The sequence below is a fragment of the Nerophis lumbriciformis genome, linkage group LG14 (assembly GCF_033978685.3).
Source record: "Nerophis lumbriciformis linkage group LG14, RoL_Nlum_v2.1, whole genome shotgun sequence".
NCBI lineage: Eukaryota > Metazoa > Chordata > Actinopteri > Syngnathiformes > Syngnathidae > Nerophis > Nerophis lumbriciformis.
In genome coordinates, this window is record NC_084561.2 from 32583824 (window position 1) to 32596323 (window position 12500).

Sequence of the window (12500 nt, forward strand, 5' to 3'; positions counted from 1 at the left end):
TTTTCCCAAAAATTGACAGTGCGCCTTATAACCCAGTGCGTCTAATGTACGGAATAAATATTGTGCTTACCGACCTCGAAGCTATTTTATTTGGTACATGGTGTAATGGCAATTGTGACCAGTAGATGGCAGTCAAACATAAGAGATACGTGTAGACTGCAAAATGACGCCAGCAAGCAACACCAAAACCTTGATGCTTCATTGAGAATTACACATTACGCACATTACCACGACGCTCAAAAATCAGTCAAAATGTCTCAGTACAATTTTGGTAAGCTATGAAGCCGCACTGCTTGATGGATTGTCGGTGTAATACGGCTACCGTAGTCAGACGTGCTGTGCTTCAACATACGGTATTATTATGGTGTGTGTATAAGGACCGCAAAATGGCACCTATTAGCAGACATATTGTCTGGTGTTTTGTTTCTTAATATTGTGCAAAACAAACTTTTCTTACTTTCTATTACCTGCTGATGTGTATCTGGGATCTGAAAATGTGCATGTGTCCACCATCAAATCAAATCAAATCAAATCAACTTTATTTATAGAGCACATTTAAAATTTACCACAGGGGTAGCCAAAGTGCTGTACAATGAGCAGGTTAAAAGATAAAACGAGTACCGAGCAAACACAACACAACACAAACAGAACACGATAAAAAATAGATAATTAAAATAGAATTAATAAAAACATAAAAACATAAAAACAGGATCACAGCAGGTGTATTATGGGGCGCCATTGCAGGATGGATATCACTCAGTGTTAAAAGCCATGGAATAAAAGTATGTTTTTAAGAGAGATTTAAAAACAGGAAGAGAGGAGGCTTGTCTAACACTCAGGGGTAGGTCGTTCCAGAGCATGGGAGCAGCAACGGCGAAAGCTCTGTCACCTCTAAGCTTCAGCCTTGTGTCAGGGACCGTCAACAGCAGCTGATCGGCTGATCTTAAGGATCGGGTGGGGCAGTAAGGCTGAAGGAGGTCGGAGAGATAGGTTGGCGCGAGGTTGTTTAGACATTTAAAAACAAATAAAAGGAGTTTAAAATGTATTCGGTAACGCACAGGGAGCCAGTGAAGGGACGCTAAAATAGGGGTGATGTGCTCATGTCTGCGGGTCTGTGTTAGCAGACGAGCAGCAGAGTTCTGCACGAGCTGCAGGCGGGCGAGGGAGGCCTGGCTAATGCCAACATACAGGGCATTACAATAATCAAGACGAGTCGAGATAAAAGCGTGGATTAATTTCTCAAGATCATGTCTTGATAGAAGCGGTTTCACTTTCGCTATTTGGCGTAATTGATAAAAGCTTTTTTGAACGACGCTGCTGATTTGTTTTTCGAATTTAAAATCTGAGTCAAACTTTACCCCCAGGTTTGTGACAGAGTCGCTGAGATACGGGGTCAGAGTGCCGAGGTCAACGTTGGGGGAGGGAGAGCGACTTGGACCGAACAACATAACTTCTGTTTTATCTTCATTTAGGCTCAGGAAGTTAGCTGAAAGCCAGACTTTGATGTCGTGCAGGCAGTCAATAAGACGTTGAACCGTGTTATTTTGTGCCATGGGAAAATAAATCTGGCAATCATCGGCATAAAAATGAAATGCAATACTGTATTTCCTAAAAATAGAACCAAGGGGGAGAAGGTAAAGCGCAAATAAAATTGGGGCAAGGATTGAGCCCTGGGGGACCCCATGTGGTAAAGGAGCTGTGGACGACATAAAACTGTCTACTTTTACACAAAAACTCCTGTCGGTTAGGTACGACCGGAACCAGTTGAGGGCGGCGCCCTTAATGCCCACACAGTTCTCAAGACGAGTGATTAAGGTGGCGTGGTCGACGGTGTCGAACGCAGCAGACAGATCTAAAAGCACCAGGACATCATATTTACCAGAATCAGTGGACAGGAGGATATCGTTAAAAACTTTTAGAAGCGCTGACTTTGTGCTGTGGAGGGCTTTAAAACCGGACTGGAACAGCTCAGTGATACCATTATCCTCTAAGAAGGGCAACAACTGACTGTAGACAACCTTCTCTAATATTTTGGAAATGTATGGAAGATTAGAGATAGGTCTGAGGTTAGAGAGGAGAGAGGGGTCGAGGCTGGGTTTTTTAAGTAGAGGTCGTACCACTGCATGTTTAAACTCTACTGGAACTATTCCAGAAGAGAGGCTACTATTGATAATGTTAAGGACACTTGATCCAATAGTAGCAAGTACCTCCTTAAACAGGCGAGGTGGGAGGGCATCTGCAGGAGAACCAGAGGGCTTCATATGACTAACTGTGTCACTTAAAAAAGAAAAGGACACCGGCTCAAACTGATGGAAAACAGAAGAGAAATGCAGGGGAACAGAAGGGTCATATGAAGGCTGAGATAGACTGGCTCTAGTTGACACAATTTTGTCAGTGAAAAAATGGAGACAATTTTCACAGAATTCAAAAGAAGCATCAAAACCAGCAGATTTGGGAGCATCAATGACAGTGTTAATAGTTTTAAACAGAACTCTGGGGTTGTTACAGTTAGAAGATATCATCTGAGATAGATATATATTCATTTCTGCTTTTACAGTCATCTGAAAGGAAAACAGGCTTTCTTTAAAAATGGCAAAGGACACATGCAGCCTGTCTTTTTTCCATTTTCTCTCTGCTCTTCTACATACGCGCCTGGCAGCCCGAGTGACGTCATTCAACCAGGGCTGAGGCGTTGCTTTAGCGCGGCGGCATTTGAAAGGCGCGATCGTGTCCAGTGTTTGTAAACAGATAGAGTTGAACCCAGAAACCAACTCTTCAGTATTCAGACACACAGATGCTGCAGAATTATCATCACAAAGAGTCGAAAAAATAGAGGAGAACCGAGCAGGAGACGAAGAATTAAACATGCGAGAGCGTTGGGGCGGTGCGCACAATTTAACTGGACACTGCGTGGCAATATCAAACAGGATCGGCATGTGATCAGAGAACACAGCGTCGCAAATGTCCAAATTAAAAACACACAAACCATACGAGAGCACTAAATCGAGTGTATGCCCGCGTTCATGTGTAGAACCACACACAGACTGTACAAAGTTAAATGAGTCGATTATATTCAGGAAGCTCCTGGAAAGCGGCTCATCTGGACAGCAGGTGTGAATATTAAAATCACCCACAATAAGGACACGATCATATTTGGGCAGGATTTCAGCCAGAAATTCAGAAAAGTCAGTTATAAAGTCTTTGTGGTACTTGGGTGGTCGATAGATGACGGCACACAGGACGACATCAGAAAGACCCAGTTCAAACATGCACAGTTCGAAGCTTGAAAAGGAGGATTGTAGGCGGATCTGACGGCATTTAAAGTCATTTTTAAAAACGACTGCTAATCCTCCTCCTTTTCGACCGGACGGCCGTGGGGAATTAAAGTAGGAACACTCCGGAGGCAGAAGTTCATTAAGAGGGGCGGACTCACCGGCTCTCAGCCATGTCTCCGTCACACAGAGGAAGTCCAGTCCGCGGGAAGTGAAGAAATCCTTCAGGATAAAAGTTTTGTTTGTCAAAGATCTTGCGTTCACAAGACCGAACCTGGCGGGGGCCAGCACGTCCAAGGCCGCAATTAATCCGGGTGGGGCCCGACACACAGCCCGCAGGTGGCGGTGATCCACCCCGCGCCTCCGGGGGCGGGGACAGCAGGAGCGACGACGGCAAGCTTCTTCCTCCAAACCAACGATAGGAACCAGCCAGGAGCCGATAGGATCGAGCGAGCGTGGGTGCAGGAGGAGACCGGATACCGCACCATTCCTCCTTCGGGGAGCCACGGGAAGCCGGGCCAGGAGTGCCCTAACTTTCACCAGCTGGCCGCCACGTTTACCGCGGCGCCGGAGACGCTTCCGCCGGGGGAGAGGAGCCAGGGGGCGGGAAAGGAAGGCAGGAATCCGGCCAGGTGAAAGAGCTGACTGGGACGTCGAAAAACCAACGTCGTAGTTGATCATATCAGTGGGAGAGGGGCAAAGATCCAACAGTGTTTGGCGGTCATACACAAGCAGTGAGCTGACAGAGACGGAAATAGACGCAAAAAACACAAAAACGAACAGAGCTGACAGCGAGAGACGGCAGGCCAAAGCACATACTGGCGCCATCTTGCAGTACGTGCCCCTGTAGTCGATAAGCTCTTTTTTCTCCTCTATCTTCTTAAGGGGCATTGATTCTTCGCAGTTGCCATTTCTAATACAAAGTAGCGTACAGCTCTAAATTATATCTGTTAGTAGACTTGCTATGAAGTGCTAAAACTACAGGTGTAATGGGTTTACATAGTTCACCAACGTAACTTTAGTTATTAGATCTTACGGTTTTTCACGGGACACATTTCCGGTGTTGTTGTTGGACTAGTAAGCCACAGATGAGGATATGCTTTTTCGTTATTGATTTAAATCAGGGGTTGGATCCGGCCCGCCAGCCTCCAAAATCCGGCCTGCGAGAAGTCCCAAGTTAAAAAAAAAAAAAAAAAAAAAAAAAAAAAAAAGTATTTTATTTCTTTTAAATAATTTTTTTAAAATCTGTCCTTCCTAATCCATTTTCTACCACTTGTTACTCTCTGTGTCTCCTAGCCGCTCAGGCTAATAATATTGTCTAAAAATAACATTTTCCATCGAATAACGTGACATCAAGTATGCACTCTTTCAATCAATTAGTGCGCGAGTAATATATATATATATATACAGCTTGGCCCCCGGCCAAATTGTTTTAACCCAATGCGGCCCCGGAGTCAAAGTTTGGGGGCCCCTGATTTAAGTAAAGTCTGAATATCATTCAGACATGGGCAGCACGGTGGAAGAGGGGTTAGTGCATCTGCCTCACAATACGACGGTCCTGAGTAGTCCTGGGTTCAATCCCGGGCTCGGGATCTTTCTGTGTGGAGTTTGCATGTTCTCCCCGTGACTGTGTGGGTTCCCTCCGGGTACTGCGGCTTCCTCCCACCTCCAAAGACATGCACCTGGGGATAGGTTGATTGGCAACACTAAATTGGCCCTAGTGTGTGAATGAGAGTGTGAATGTTGTCTGTCTACCTGTGTTGGCCCTGCGATGAGATGGCGACTTGTCCAGGGTGTACCCCGCCTTCCGCCCGATTATAGCTGAGATAGGCTCCAGCGCCCCCCGCGACCCCGAAGGGAATAAGCGGTAAAAAATGGATGGAAATGGATGAATATCATTAAAACAGTTAGCTCCATCCTTTGACTCTTCTTTGACTTCCGTCCTTGCACGCTGCACTGGTACAACAAAGATGACGGGGAGAAGACGCTGTCGAAGTGTTTCCCCGAAAACAGGACCTCCCACAAAACGGTGCATCCTGTAGAGATGGTCAGAAAGCGACTTGAAGATAGTCTGTAAAACATAATCTTTGCAACATTTTGACCAAAGAACCAGCATTACATGTTATGTGGACCACAAATAGTGTTTTAAATGTAGAAAAATAAAATAAAATACGACCCCTTTAATGTGCCTTATAATCTGGTGCGCATTTTGTATGAAAATAGACCAGAATAGACCCGCTCATTGGCAGTGCGTCTTTTAATCCGGTACGCCCTATGGTCTGAAAAATACGGTACACTATTTCTGTGTGTGTGTTTTTATGTGTGTTTATATACTGTATATATGTCTTAAAAGTTTAAGGCTGGACAATTAACTTAAATTTTTATTTCGATTATGGCTTCTCATGAATATGAAAACATAATGGTCGACAAAAAAAAACGATTAAGCTTACGAACTTGTAACGGCGAAACAGACGAGGAGCGAATGAGTGAACAGAAGAGCACGTCTACTAGAAGTTTGCAATGTCACCATGGTTGCTACTTTTTATTTGATACATGGCTAGTATGCCTGATCAATAATTACTAAACTCAATAAAAGAAGTAAATCATTTGATTTCCGTGTTGACGTAACCGCGGACAGAGTCACACCACGACTAAACTACGAAGCTAAAGCTAGGAAGAAGAGTTTCTACATAGTGCTGTACGGTGCAAAAAATGTACTCGCAAATGCGACTACAAATAGACCGTGCAACTTAAAAATGTGCGAAGGGATTTCAACCCTTTTATTACATTTTCCTCCTAAAATAAATCCATCCAAATTTGATTAAACTAGAGTAAAATTTTTGCCCATCTGTATAGTAGTTGGGTCATATAAGACATTTCCATGACCGTGGAGAGGAAAGGTCCGTTTCTCAATACATTTGTTAAAAAAAAAAAGTTAAAGATTGTCATTTAGGAGGGTTACTAAAAAAAATTGGCCGGAGTGTATTATTCAAAATGGCGGGCAAATTTAGTGAGAGCCCAAAATCCAAGATGACCGCCATGGAAATACATTGGTTGATCTACAATTATGCACAATACATGATTTCAGAGCTTATTTTGGTCAAGAATACATATTTGGTGGTTATATAATGATTTGACCAATTTTTGATCTTCAAATCCAAGATTACTGCCAGTTTTGAGCTCAAATTTTTATATAAAAAAAAAAAAAATGTTTTAATTGGGCCAGAGCCTTCATATTAGGCTCTAATGAAAGCTCTACTTAGGATGAATTGAGTTATGAACATAGGGGATAGGTGGGTATCTTCCACCATACTCCATCTATTTGTGAAAATCAGAGATATGAATACCCCCTGTGTGTTATTGGCCCCAATAACACACTACCGGAATAGCTCTCAGGTTTCACAGGTGCTCAAGCTCCCTTACCAAGACAAGGTGAAGAGTTCTTTTTTTTTCTTCTGAAATACAACAATAGACAGGCTAACGGCCTTAAGGGCAGATTTGAAGACAACAATGTCTCTCTCTGGCTGACACAGCAACTGTACCATGTAATGTCAAATTGAAAATATAATTTTGTATATTAAAGATATTGTAAAAATAAAAGGAAATTAGGTGAAGAGCAAAGGCTGGTAGAAAACAATACAGAAAAAAAAGAGTACGGGTGTATGTAAATTAAGCTAAGAAAACAATATAGGCTAATGTAACAGCTTGTTGATGATTGATGAGAACCGGAGGCATAATCACTATTCTTCATCAGAATCTGTTGATTCTCCACACTGACTCCATGCATCATCACTACTGCTCTCGTTTAGGCAGTCATGAGATATGAGCTGCTGAGGCAAGGGAGGAAGGGTATGACGCACTGGCCGGCACTTCCCATTCATTAATTCCCAGCCATGGCCAATGGGGGAAGGATGTTCTTGAAGGCTGTAATGGAGCTGGCAATATGTGATGTACAGTAGTTTGTTCTTTCCACATGAAGATCCAAAGAGTCCTCATCAGATGGGAGACGAATCATACTCTTCTTCTTCAATTTGTGCCACTTTGAAGCTCGAGCCTGACCACACAACATACTGTATGCGTAAACAATCGAGAGGACACATGCTTTCATATCTGCTCTCACTACATCTGCTAACTCCAGACTCTCACCCACTCGTACCAGGAGCTCTCAACACCTTCTTCTTTTTGGTTATTTATTTACCAAATTTGTAAACAATGGCTTTATCCTTTTAACATTGGGAACACTATAATAATTCTGCCCACGTTAATCAACATCAAACTGCCTCAAGTTGTTGCTCAGATTAAATAAAATCACAACATTTTTCTTCTACATATAAAAAGTGCAACATTAAACAGTTTCAAGTCAACTCATCATGCTTAATTTATTACAGCATTTGGGAAACCTGTAGTTGATTTGTATTATGTAAATGTTATATTTTTTATCAACATGTGATAGCAGGGACCCTGCCATTCAAAACTAGGCTGCTCCATTACTAATGACTAATGTAACTATAGCTGAAAAAATAGTACAATAGCAATAGGAGAGACTATTCATCCCTGAACACTATGGAGTTCATGTAGGCTTAATTATGCAGTTACATTATTATATCAACTATCAGAGACAGAAACTCTTCATTTAACATAATGTCCTTTTTTGCTGCTTCAACACAGCTCAATCAACACAGAAAAAGGTAAAGTGAAGTGAAATAACAGACAGACATGGCTTTGCTGTCCGTAACACACACACACACACACACACACACACACAGACACCGCAAAATGAGCTAACGTTACACTAAAAGCGAATTAGCCTTCACCTCAAGCCAGGACTGCGAGCGAGCTGAAGCTGCCGTTTATGTTTCTAGAACGCCAACGGGCCAGTGTTTCCCACAGCACAAATAGATTGTGGTGGTGTGGTCGGGGGCGGGGGGGTGGCGGCGGCAGCGGCGATGACCAAGAAGAACGTGGAGTTGGAATATAATTACAACACTTTATGTACATTTTTATATACAGATTTGAACAATTAGTTATTCACTGAAATATATTTATTAATTGTGGTTCTTACAAAAAATATATCTTATAAAATATAAAAGCTAAAATGTCTCTTAAAGCTCTGCCCCTTTAATTAGTGCATACTAAATAATTTAACTTTAGCCTACTACTACAACCATATTATTTACCAGCAACATAAAGTGAAACTATACTCCAATATTTTACAAAAGTAACAAATATACAGAAAACAATAGTGGTGGTAGATAGACACAAAGCTTCATCAAACATCTGATCCACTGAACAAAGAGCTCCAAAAATATTGAACTTTAGACTGCCATCAGTTTTACTCCCTACACTTAACCATGTGTTTCCTACTGCCTGCAGACTTTGCACCCTTTGTTAGGGCAATTAATTTTTCTGGGCTTCCGAAAAAAATAGTGTAAGGCCTTATCGTAAGGAAAGTCCTTGGGGTCATGTCCGTTGATGGAGATTCTCAGGCAGGCAGCTAGGTGTTCTCCTTGCAGCTGATTCCTCAGGTCTGTTTTCACCTAAGGATTCATCAAAAAAAAAAAAGTTAATGTCATGGCACCAGTAAAGAACATATTTGTTTTGCTCCTCAGAGTGATGCTCTTACCCTATTCAGAGTAGAAAAATCCCGTTCACAATTAACACTTGAAACTGGGATCACCAAGGCAATGCCTGCGAGGAGGCTGAGGCAAGGGTAGACATTATCCTATTCGTCGAACTCACTTGCCAGCAGAGTAAGGATTAAGGCTGCAGCTAACGATTATTTTTCTATCGATTAATCTATAGATTATTTTTTCGATTAATCGGTTAATCTATAGATTATTTTTTTCGATTAATCTATAGATTATTTTTCCTTTTACCGATTTTTTTTTTTATTTAAAATGAAGATGAAAAAATAAATGTTGGCCAGTTTTTTCAAAAGGCATGACTTTTATATACAAAAAAAAAAGTATGGCCACTCAGTCAACATTGACAACAACATGACAAAATATTCTGTAACAATGTAAACATTTAAAACTTTTAACATTTAACAAAATTAAAAGTAGCTTATTTGCTTTTTAATGTGCAAATATAAAAGTAAACATCCAGTGCAAATCTTAATATTCTGCAATAGTATAAGCATTTCTAAAGTAAAAGTATTGCTTATTTTGCTTTAAAATGTGCAAAAATAAAGATAAACATCCAATACAAAAAAGTGCAAAACGAAATATTCTGTAACAGTGTAAACATTTCAACAAAAGTAAAAGTATTGCTTATTTTGCTTAATAACACAACAATGATAGTATGATTAAAGTGAAAGTTAATTGTTGGTTTGTACATAGTATATGTAACTGTTAATGTTGTAAAAGGTATTTGCACAACTAATTAACGTTAGCGTTAAAGAGGAGCGCGTCTTTGTAAACACTGAACAGGCACGCCAAACGCGCCTCTCAGAGCGAAACAGTGTTTTAGTTTATGAATTTACAACGCAGATACAAATGACACATTCATGATTTTGTGTAATGATGACAACGTATACTCACGCGGACGATTGACTAGTTGATGGTGATGGCAAGAACGCTGTCGGGTGTTTTCTTTTCAAATGTTCCTTCATAGCCGTTGTGCTGCTATGATAGGCCATTTCCGCTCGACACAGTGTGCATACAACAACTGTCAAGTGTTTTGCTTTTTTCGCTGTGCTTATCCCACACTTGAAGGGATGTACCAATGCTGAATGTGGCTTCTGGATTTCACTCAAAAGACCAGACCGTAGTTACTTTTTCCTTTTATTTTCCTTTAGTTTGCAACAGTTTTTCCAACCAAGAAACAGCTTCTTTTTTCTTCTTTAGTCTTTTTAGCAGTCTTTAGCAGTGTTAATAGACTTTAGTTTCTTTAGCTGTCATTAGCTGTCTTTAGTAGCCTTTAGTAGCCTTTAGTAGCCTTTAGCTTCTTTAGTAGGTGAAAAACCTTTAAGGACAAAACACCACAAGATTAACATGCTGTAAAAAATCAATCAATTATCAATCCCATAATTTACAACTATTAATTAGGCTATCAAACTCTTAACCATTAAACAAGTGCAAGAAAATGGACACATCTTTTCCCTTTAAGTTAAAACAGATTTTAAATAAATTGTCTCAACATAAATGCACCAAGATACATATAAAATACATTTAACACCAGAAACACAATAGATAAATGCAACAGAAAACCCAATATGCAAATACATAAATACCTAACCAATTAACCACCTATTTAGATACATATTTAAAATCCATATTCAATATAAATATATTTTTAATTTAGCAGTGAAACACTCAATCTTAAACGCTGTCTACTGGTAGAAAAATGCCCCTTTTTCTACGCCCTCACCAACACAGTTAAATCCAACACTTTAAATTGAGCGACTTCACCCTCCTGATGACGCAAACTGCTCCAACATTTATCAAACTAAGCAAAGAATATCAACACTAAACAACAGTTACATAACACACTGTGTGTATTTAGCCTCCAGACTAAGCACGCTACATGCACACAACCCCCCCCCCCCCCCATCTCACCAGCGCAACAGGTGCGCCACACCCACGAAGAGAAATATTAAATCTTACATACTTTTGGCACAACTCTGGGTTATCTGTAATGAACTAAACCTTTTTCCACTCTGCGCTGGCGTCTTTTGTACTCCTTGATTTGACACAGCGGTCTAATTACCGGGCTCGCGCACCAGCAGATGAGACAGGAGCGCGCCGCGTTATACCTGCGCGCGAACGTAAACTGATCGGCTCTGATTTTATAAGCCGACTGGCCGAAATAATGCCGAATTATATACATTTCCTGGGGTTGCCTAGGTGAATAGGGATGCGGATGTGCTCTAAGATAAAATATAATTTTATTAAGTGGGGTTTGGCTGGTTGCTAAACAGCCACAGTTGCGAGCTCGCGCTTCAGCTGACGAGACAGCTGTTCACCGCTACAACATTATTAGGCAGTTTATTGAAATACTCCCACACTTTTGACGACTTTTGGCATGCTTTTTTTCCCTCGCTCGCACCGCTCGCATCATCTGCTTTGCGCTCCGCCATGACGGCAGTGTGACGTAAATATGCGACGCGTCGAAGCATAAAAACAACGTCGACGTATTTACGTAACCGACTACGTCGACGCGTCGTTTCAGCCTTAGTAAGGATGTCAGCCTGGTTCTTGTCCTTCAAAAAACAAATTTGGCAATAGTTAGTGAGTGTATTATTAATCATATCCTATTATATGAATCCTATAGTTATAAATCAGTTTAATTTCCCCTCCTTGAATGCCCCAGTAAGGACATGGTTCTTAAATTAAGTCCACTCCTGCAGGACCTCATTCTGTTGCTCAGGGCAGAATTTTCTGGCAATAATCCTCAGATTGTCGATGTTAGCAGAGTCATCTTGCAGAGCAGCTGATTTAGGTCCAAAGACACTGAAAGCCCCAAGTATGTCCAGGTCATGGAACCGCAGGTGAAGGTTTTTTTCCAGGCCACTTAGGTAAGGGTGGATGACCTACAATGAAAATAGGAAGATGAGCTTACAGCTACCTTTAATATAGTCATTAAGGGTCAGACCATAGAGTCAGGAGTACAAATAAAAAACATGTAAGAGGTAAATCATTACTTTAATCATTATTTACCTCTTGCTGGAATCTGGCCCACTGCCCCTCCCTTGTGGCTTCCTGGCCATCTCCTTGCCCCCGTCCTCTCCTGTCCCTCTCCTCCTCATGCTGTATGTTAATGTCCCCAAGACTTTGGGAATTATCCAGGTCCTCGTGGAGGCGAGACAAATGATCCCGGGAGTGGAGTCTGTCCAGCTTCTCTGATGTTCCTCAGAGTATTAATGGTGACAGGGACCTAAATTAAAAAACAAAACAAAAAAACATAGCTGCTGTTACTGGTCAGATATGGAAAGGACCCCTATTTCAATGTATCAAAACACACTGACTTTTATCACACTAATTAAATGTGCACATTCAGCATACCATCTCCTTTATATGAAGGAAGTTGACGTCTGCTTTCTGAAATATTCTGGAGAGACTTGCAAGGTGGGGCAAAACATCAGCTTGCAGGTAAACAGCAGCCACAAATCTGTAGGTGGCACAAAAAGTGTAGAGACCCTTTGCCACCGGACATCTACGCAATTCTGCCTCCTCTGCCAGGACTGCTGGCAGGTTTCTCTGCAAGTTCTCAATTGCCTTGTGCTGAGAC

General features: G+C 41.4%; 1 protein-coding gene across 1 annotated transcript in view; it reads left to right on the forward strand.

The window, feature by feature from the left end:
- The window catches only part of gmds (GDP-mannose 4,6-dehydratase), a 203075-nt gene that overhangs the window by 17064 nt on the left and 173511 nt on the right, over nt 1-12500 (forward strand). The window lies entirely within an intron of this gene.